This window comes from Echinops telfairi, unplaced genomic scaffold, assembly GCF_000313985.2.
Source record: "Echinops telfairi isolate 266 unplaced genomic scaffold, ASM31398v2 ScPeMD7_7459;HRSCAF=8497, whole genome shotgun sequence".
In the NCBI taxonomy this organism is placed as follows: domain Eukaryota; kingdom Metazoa; phylum Chordata; class Mammalia; order Afrosoricida; family Tenrecidae; genus Echinops; species Echinops telfairi.
The window spans coordinates 5,398,361-5,406,841 of record NW_022111359.1 but is presented as its reverse complement, the minus strand read 5'-3'; the positions used below and the strand labels follow the sequence as shown (position 1 = coordinate 5,406,841).

The following is an 8,481-nucleotide window of genomic DNA, read 5'->3' as shown; positions in this document are numbered from 1 at the left end:
CTTGTCCCAGCTGCCAATGTGGGGGCCACAGTTTCTCTAGGCCAAGGCCGACAGACACCCTCATCTCCTGACCCCCCTTCTCGGAGCCCGGGGAAAATGTGAGCTTTCTTTCTCCCCTTAGTAAACTCCGTTTCTCGAGCTCCCTCTTCCGTCCATAATGGTGTGGTTCCTGGGCTCCCCTCCCCCACCCGCATTTGTTTCTTATCCAAATCAGGGGTGTCTGTCTTGTCTGTGTCCTGACTCCTTCCCTGCATGGAGGGCCATCTGGGAAGTGGGCGTCTTGGCCTGGGGCGGGTGGGGCGAGGGAAGCGTCCCATAGCCCGTCTCAGAGCAGAAGGGGTGGCGGAGTTCTTAAGTGCGTGGCTGCTCCCTTCAGTGCTGCCATTAATAAACTTTACAAATAAACTCTGTGTGGGTGTGCACAACGTGCTGGTTTCCTGGGGACCCGGGGGATGGACGTGGTGGTGACGCCTTTGTGCTGCAAGGTCGGCAGTTTGGAACCACCTCTGGAGAAAGGCAGGGAGTGAGGAAATCAGAACCCTCGTCCGTTGCTGGCGGGTATGGAACATGGGGCTGCCACTGGGGAAAGCAGTTTGGCGGTTCCTGAGAGAACCGGATGGTGGGTTACCAGATGACGTGCAGGGATTCTGTTCTGGGTCGGGCGGGGGGTGGGGGGCATGAAAGCAGGGGCTCAAATGGGTAGGTGTCCACCAAGGTGCATCACGGTGTGATTCACGATCACCTAAAGGCCACATCGGATGATGGGTGAGCACGATGTGGTCCGTTCACACAGTGTGACACGCAGCAGCACCAGGGTGCGAGGCAGGGTGGCCCCTGGCCCGCAGAGGGCGGAGGCTGAGTGCCTTCAGGCAGGAGACTGGCTTGCGGAGTAGGGTGCCCCCCGCCCCTTCACTGGGAGTGCTGGGTTGGCCCACCTACGGAACTAGAGCCAAGGACCTGGGCTTTTATTAGCAACACTCAGGGAGCGTTGTTACATTGGCCGAGAGGCCCGAAGGCTGCATGGCCAAGAGAAATGCATGGCTCCTGGCTGCTTAACCTGTGAGCTGGATCCCAAGCATTTCTGATCCTGAACTGTAACCTGCTGACCCCATCATCCTGACATTGTCTCCGGAAGCCACAATGGAATTCTGGTACGTGCCACCTCTTGGTTGAACCACTCGGAGACAAGACCAGCACCGTCAGGTCCCCCGGACGTGAAATTGTTCCAACAGGCGGATTCACAGACTCAGGACGTGGACTGTGGCTTCCACCCGCTCTGGAAGGAAGGTCACATGGGAGTTACCGCCCAAGGGGTGCCGAGCGTGTTTTGGGGTGATGAGAAGATCTGGGGCTGTGCAGTGGTGATGGCCGCACAGATACAACGCACGCCACCGCACGGCTGCTGCCAGGTGCCCTCGAGTTCGCGACCGTGCTGCCCGGCCTCGCCATTGTGTCTGTGCCGAGCCCACGTTGCAGCCATTGTGCCCGGCCAGCTCATCGAAGGCCTTCCTCCTTTGCCCCGCCCCCCAGGCTCTACTAAACACGATGTCCTTCTCCGCCTTGTCACCCATCCCCTCTCCTACCTTCTCCCAATGCAGGTATTAGGTTTCCTCACCTATGGGCTCAGGGACCTTACGGTCCTTACCGCCCACCCTGTGACGTATGTAACTACTGAATATGTCTGTCTTAGGGCTGCCTAGAAATGTCCCAAGACAGTAAAGACTCTCCCTCATCTCCTCCCTCCCCCACAAGGACCATCGAGGGACTGAGGTGAGCGTGCTACCATCAAATGTGTCTTGACGCCTTCATTTTGCTCTCTCTCCCATCTTCCCCGTCCTCTGACTTCACTGCGATCTTTATGGAGTGTCGCGTACAACTGTGCCTACGGGCCCTTTGGTTGTTAGAGGCTGGTTTCTTCTGACCAGTCACCCTCTTACATCCCATCAGGATCCGACTCCCAGCTCTCTGCATATCTGTGAATGTTCGCTTAGGGGTGCCGTCTTCCCTGTGACCTAGCACTGCAACTCTTGGGGCTAAATCCGAGCTTGCCCTTTGCTACAAATTGCTGTGGACTCGGCTCTAACGCGAGTGCTGGTCTTGGATACGGCAGAGCAGAGGGTTGCCTTGACCTGCGTCACAGTCAAGATGGGCAGTGTGTGCCCCAACAGCGTCCTTTGCAAGGGGCAGCACAAAGCTGGCCTCTGCGGCGTGGAGATTAAAGATGCCCCAAACGACCCAACTTCTCCAGGATGCTGAACCGCCTCTAATATCAGCACTCCCCTTCCCCCTCGCTCATTCCCCTCCAATCCTTGGGCTCCATAATTTTCCGGGATGATATCTTGCGGCACTCACGAACTGTTGGGGGAATGGGCCCCGTGGAGGCAGCAGCGTCCAGTCACAGGCTCATGGGTCAGATGTCAAGCTGGCGGTACCTCCTGGCTCACATGGCTGCAGGGCAGGAAAGCACAAACCTGCAGGTCAGACGACAGAGGCTGCTGGCGCGAGTCCAGCCGATGGTAGGATCCACATCAAAAGACAAAGCTTGGCCGGAGCACGCAGAGTGGACACAAGCCATGCGCTCGAGGAAATCCACTCACTCGAGCAGAGCAGGGGAAGGCTGTGCAGGATGGTGACTGGGATAGAGGCCCTGACTTAACACTCTGTGGTCAGGCGCTGACTCGACACATCTCACCCAGACCCCTCACCTCGCGGGTGTAACGGAAAACACTCCGGGATGAGACACTGACCACAGGCCTCGTGGCTGGGATCCACAACACACTGCAGAGTGTAAGATAACCACGTCTTTACATGACCCACGCTACATGACTTCACAACTGACAGCCCAGTGAGCCTCACTGCCATCGAGTCAATGCCGGCGCCAGGAGCGAGTAGAAATGCCCCACAGAGGCTGTGAACCATTGAGGTCACGGGAAACCCCGTCCATCTCCCACGAGGGGACAACGGGTGGGTTCACATGGCATCGCTGACCCGTGTGTGGCACGGAATGCCATCAGGACTCCGTGAGACTAAAGCTAGAAGAGCTATGTGAAGGGATGCCCTGGGCCACGGCGTGTCCCAGCCCGCTGCGTGGTCACTGTGGCAATCCATCTCACCGAGCGATTCCCTCACCGGGATGCCCTTCTCCAACGGTGGGTCCCGGGAGATGTGCCCTAAGCCAGCCAGCCAGCCGAAGCCGCGGGCAGTATTCTGCGGACCACCAGGCCTTTCTTCCTGCCTGTCAGGAGGCTCCGCTGAAACCTACCCACCGTGGGTGACTGTCGTGGCAGAACTTCCGGTGGTCTCGCAGCCTCTACGTGTGACAGTGACAGAGTCAACACTCAAAGCCGCTGCCGTCAAACCGGTTCTGTCCCATTGCGGCCCCATAGGACAGGGTAGCACAGCCCGTGGGGTTTCTGAGACGGTAACTCTTTAGGGGAGCAGACAGACAGCCTCATTTTTCTCCCAAAGAGTGGCTGGTGGTAGCAGCCCACTGTCGCCCAGTAGGCCACAGGGCTCCTTAAATGACAGACAGGCGTGAGCACATGTCTCCAGCAGAGACTTGCACACATTCAGTGTGGATACACCCTGACAATGCGAGAATCACTCACATATCAATCAACTGATGAACAGATGCTGCGGTCATGAATGAAAGCATTCATCCCTACTCGTCTGAGAGGTGGCCATTAGATAGCATGTCCATTAGGTGCTCCTGGCCGGGGCGGGGCAGGAGAGGGAGGTTCAACCTGTCAATCAAGTGGAAGTCCTCCTTGGGGGTGTGGCCTTTTGTGGACGTGCAAGATGGAACGGAGACGACGCCTCCCTGGGCCTTCACCAGACTCGGGGTCTGCCCCCAGGGGTGGCCCCGTGTGGGCCACCTGTCCCTGAGAGCTGTGGGCGCCCTGCCACGTTCCCCACCACCACCACGGATCCACGTGACTCTGCTCAGCAGCCTGTGCCCTCCCTGCCCCCAGGGCACCTTGCTGTTTGAGTAGGAGGAGGCAGCTGGAATGTTGCTCCTGGATATAAATAAAGTTCTTTCTTGTACACACAGGACTGTCGCTGGCTTATTTCCCTAGACAACCCAGCCTCACTCGAGAGGAGCTGGAGATTCAACGGCCAGCTCTTCCAAGATGGGCTAATCTGCCCCTTTTCCCCAACTCCTCCCTCGGGAACATCCCCTCGGGGTTCTGCAATTCGCTGCCACGTCCCACAGAAACGCAGGGAGCTTTGAGGAAAGGGTGTTGGTCAGGGCCAGGTCCGAAGGTCCTGCAGCGTCCGAAGCCAGAGGTTCAAAATGTCCACACGTCACAGCAGGTCCTTCTGCTTCTACCCAAGCCCTGTCGGGAAACAGGGGTCAGTCTTTCCAGGCGATGTGATGTGTGTTCACAGACCTGCACGAAGGCCAGCTCTTAATCCCCCACCCCCACCCCCACCCCCACCCCCAGTCCGTGCATCGAGAACACTCCCGAAGTGGGACTAAAGCCGCAGGCATGCAGAGTCCGGAGCCGTGCAGGATCACGTCAGGAACTGAGCCGCCAGCAGGGCCTTGGTGACTCACTGTACGTCAGGGACACCGTGTGCACTTTCCCCCGGGGGATGTTAGGCAGCAAAGGACAGCAGGGCGTGTGTTCTCGCAGTAACGCGGGTGCATCTCAGGGCGTGATGTCACAGGAAGAGGCCAGAACGGGAGCACCCAGACTCCAGCTTCAGTTAGAGCAGCAGTTCTCAACCTGGGGGTCGCAACTCCTTTGGGACTCGAACGACCCTTTCACTGGAGTCGTCTAAGACCATCGGAAAACATATGTTCCGATGGTGTTAAGACCCGAGACACGGCTCCTCTATCCGTCTCCAGGCGGGTCTGCCCACATGCAGATACGTCCACATGAGTCCCCGGCATGAAGACTGTGACCCATGCTACACCATGCTTCAAGACAACATTTCATTGATCGGTCATTAGAAATCCATATTTCACAGTATATAGTTACATATTGTTTTTGTGAATGATCTTCCATTTGTAACAATGGAAATACATCCTGCCTATCAGATATTTACATGAAGATTCATCGCAGTAGCAAAACAACAGTGGTGAAGTAGCAACGAAAATAATGTGATGGTTGGGGGTCCCCACAGCAAGAGGACCTGTATGAAAGGGTCGCAGCCTGAGGAAGGGTGAGAACCGCTGATTGAGATGAAGACGGGATGCTTCACTCGGTTGTGAGAAATCAGATGGCAGTAGCCGGCTCGGGTGTTCAGTAGAAAGGGCAGGAGGGAACCTTCTGGAGACTGGGAAGGGTCCATCGCTCGACCTTGGGCCTTGCTATAGGAGTGCTGTAGGAGGCCTGATGGTGCAGTACCTGAGCCCTCGGCTACTATCCCACAGGTTGGTGGTTCAAAGCCCACGGCTGCTCCGTGGGAGACATAGGTGGCGGTCGGCTTCTGTTCAGATTTCCGCTTGGATACCCTGCAGGAGTTCTGCTCCATCCTGTAGGGGTCGCGACGAGTCGATTCGCTCGGCGGCAGTGAGTTGGATTTTGTCTTTATGGAAGTAGACAGCTGCATCTTTCTCCCCGCGGACAACTGTGGGGCTCGAACCACCAGCCCTTCGGTTAGCAGCCGTGGGCTCGGCCACTGCACCACCAGGCCTCCTTGCAACAAGGATGCCCTCCGATGGCCACAGCGGGCAGCTGGGCACTGTCACCACTGCAGCGCCAGGGTGTCTCCTGAGATTCGATTCAGACTCAGCAAGACTTATGGAAGCAGACTGCCTCGTCTTTCTCCCGATGAGCAGCTGGCGGGTTGGAACCGCTGACCTCTCAGTTAACCACCCGGATTTAACCCATTGCTGCCCCAGAGCTTCTGGAGTGGGTCCCAAACTCAGAACCAAGCCAGCGCCATCAGGCGGATCCTGGCACATAGCTACTTCCTATCGGGTTTCCGAGGCACTGTAACTGTGCAGGAGCAGGCAGCCTCCTCTTTCTCCCAAGGAGCAGCTGCGGGGGTGGAACCCCCGACCTTTCCGTTAGCAGCCCAACGCCTCCACGACAGTCCACGGGTTTGTGCATCGAAGATGTAGGGACTTGTGTATAATATGCAGGGGCAACACTGGGGGGGCGGGGGGCAGGAAGTATGGACAGCCCCCTTACCCCCACCCCCGGTTTCTAGAGACTGTCACTGTGGACGGGAGGAGAAAGCCCAGTCTTTCTTCCTTGGAACTGCTCGTGGTTTCAAACTGCCGACCATGAGGATCGCAACCCAACGCATAACCATTCCACCACCAGGGTGGCCATGCGAGTGAATAGTTCAATGATAATAAAGAGGGGCATGCCATCCTCTCCACCATTGGGACCAGCCACGGTGAGCAAGTTTCGCCGGAGCTTCCAGAAGAAGACAGACTCAAACCAAACGCCCTGCCATTGAGCCGATTCTGAATCATCGCGACCCTGCAGGCCAGGGTAGAACTGCCCCCGTGGGTTTCCGAGGCTGGAACTTCTGTGGGAGTAGAAAGCCCTGCCTCTCTCCCCAGATATCCCCTGTGCTCAGAAGGTCTGAGAAACATGACTGAGGATCATCGGTCCTGGTGCGGTACTCACCGGAACTTCCTTTCTCTTCTTAAAAAAAATTTTTTTAAGGTGTGGTTTTTGTTTCCCAACAGAGTGCAAGTCACTGCCATTGAGTCAATGCCGACCTATAGGAAAGGTAGAACTACCCCTGTGAATTTCCAAGACTATAACTCTTTATGGAAGTAGAAAGCCCCATCTTTCTCCCAAGGAGCAGGCTGGTGGTTTTGAACAGCTGACCTTGCGGATCACAGCCCAATATGTAACCACGATGCCACCACAGCTCCTCAAAAATTTTTTCTTTAATTGTGACTTGGGTTTGTGTTGACAGGGCAGACCCTCAGTTTCCCATTCAGTCATTCAGACATGCTTTGTTTCATGTTATCAATTTAAAAAATGTTTCCATTTTATTTACTGATTTATTTTGACGTTTAAAGAAAAACATATCCTGTGTGGCTGCGGAGCCCCTCTCATCAAATCGAATCAGTCACAGTATCCACTGATTTGTTGCACATTGCTCTCCAACCCTACCTAAGACTGTGTAGCAGTGACAGCATCTCCTGTCAACCTGTGAAGGGGTGGAGCCTAGCCTGTCAATCAGGTCATAGCCAATGAGGCCTCTGTGTGGGCATGGCCTTCTCCTGAGAATTCTGGGAACTCCTGCCTTCCTCCCTGGAGGTGGGACACACACTCTCTCTGCTTCATCCCCTGCTGACAAGACACATGGAGCTATGCTGATGGCAGCCAGGGCCCTGGAGCTGGAGGAGCCACGTGGAGACCCACGCCAGAGCTGAGATGTTTCCACCGCCACCCACAAGACTTCCCACCCACTGGCCTGTGATTGTCCTGCATTCTGTGTCATTGCATGTGCTGCATGAGTCTGAAGAGGACTTTATAGGCTGGTATAGGAAATAGGGGCTAATATCAGACTTATGGACTTGAGCTAGACTGGGCTGGGAAGTTTTCTCAATCTACAATTGCTCTTGTATCTAAAGCTCTTTCTTATACACGTATGAGTGTCTATGAATTTGTTTCTCTGGTCCACCCAGACCCACCCAGACTGACCTCCTAGTGGGGTCCCTTTCAGAGTGGTTGGCAGTTGGTGGTGGTAGCCGGGCACCACACAGCTCTTCTGGTCTCAGCGCGGTGGACACTGATGTGCCTGTGGTCCATTCGTCCACGGGGCTCATTGCTTTCTTGGGACAGGGCGGGACCTTAAGTTTGCCCACTAAGGCTGCCCCTTAGTACATAAACTTCCTGAGGTCACCTCCTCTATCTGAATCACATCAAACGCTAGTTAGAAAGAGAAAGCGATGTGTGGTGGGGATTCAGGAAGTGGCCCTTGCCAGATGGAGTAAAAACAAGGAGGGGGATTTGGAGAACCAGCACTCAGTGTTTAGTAAGAGTGAGACCGTCTACGTCCTAGGAAGCCTCATGACTTCCCCTGTCTGCAGCTTCTCTAGAGCAAGAAACACTCTCTCCCCAGCAGGTGCCAGCAAGGGCAGGCGCCCCCCACCAATGCTAACTGCAAGGTTGGAGGTTCAAGTCCAGCCAGAGACCTTAGAAGAAAGGCCTGGCAGTCCCCTTCCCCCAAATCAGCCCCTGAAAACCCTGGAGCAGAGAGCTCTTTCTCTGATGCACCTGAGGTTGCCCCCTTCCTAGAAACACACACACACACACACACACACATTCCAGGGCAGGGGGTAGCAGACCCAACTTTGGGGGCACCTGATGATATAATTCAAGGTGTCCATGAGCCCTGGTGGCATAGTGGTTATGAATTGGTGGGGGGTCAAAATCTGCAAGGCCAACTGATTAAAGCTTATCTCCCTGAGGGTTGTCAGCCATCCAGAGCAATCAGACCCTATAGTCGGCCCCACCCTCAGTAGGGCCCACTCCCTGCAGATAAGGACAGTGGATTGTT

General features: G+C 55.6%; 1 protein-coding gene across 1 annotated transcript in view; it reads left to right on the top strand.

Annotated features, from left to right (window-relative positions):
* PLIN3 (perilipin 3) overlaps positions 1-8,481 on the top strand; it is a 44,417-nt gene that overhangs the window by 13,002 nt on the left and 22,934 nt on the right. The gene's annotated exons all lie outside the window — the stretch shown is intronic.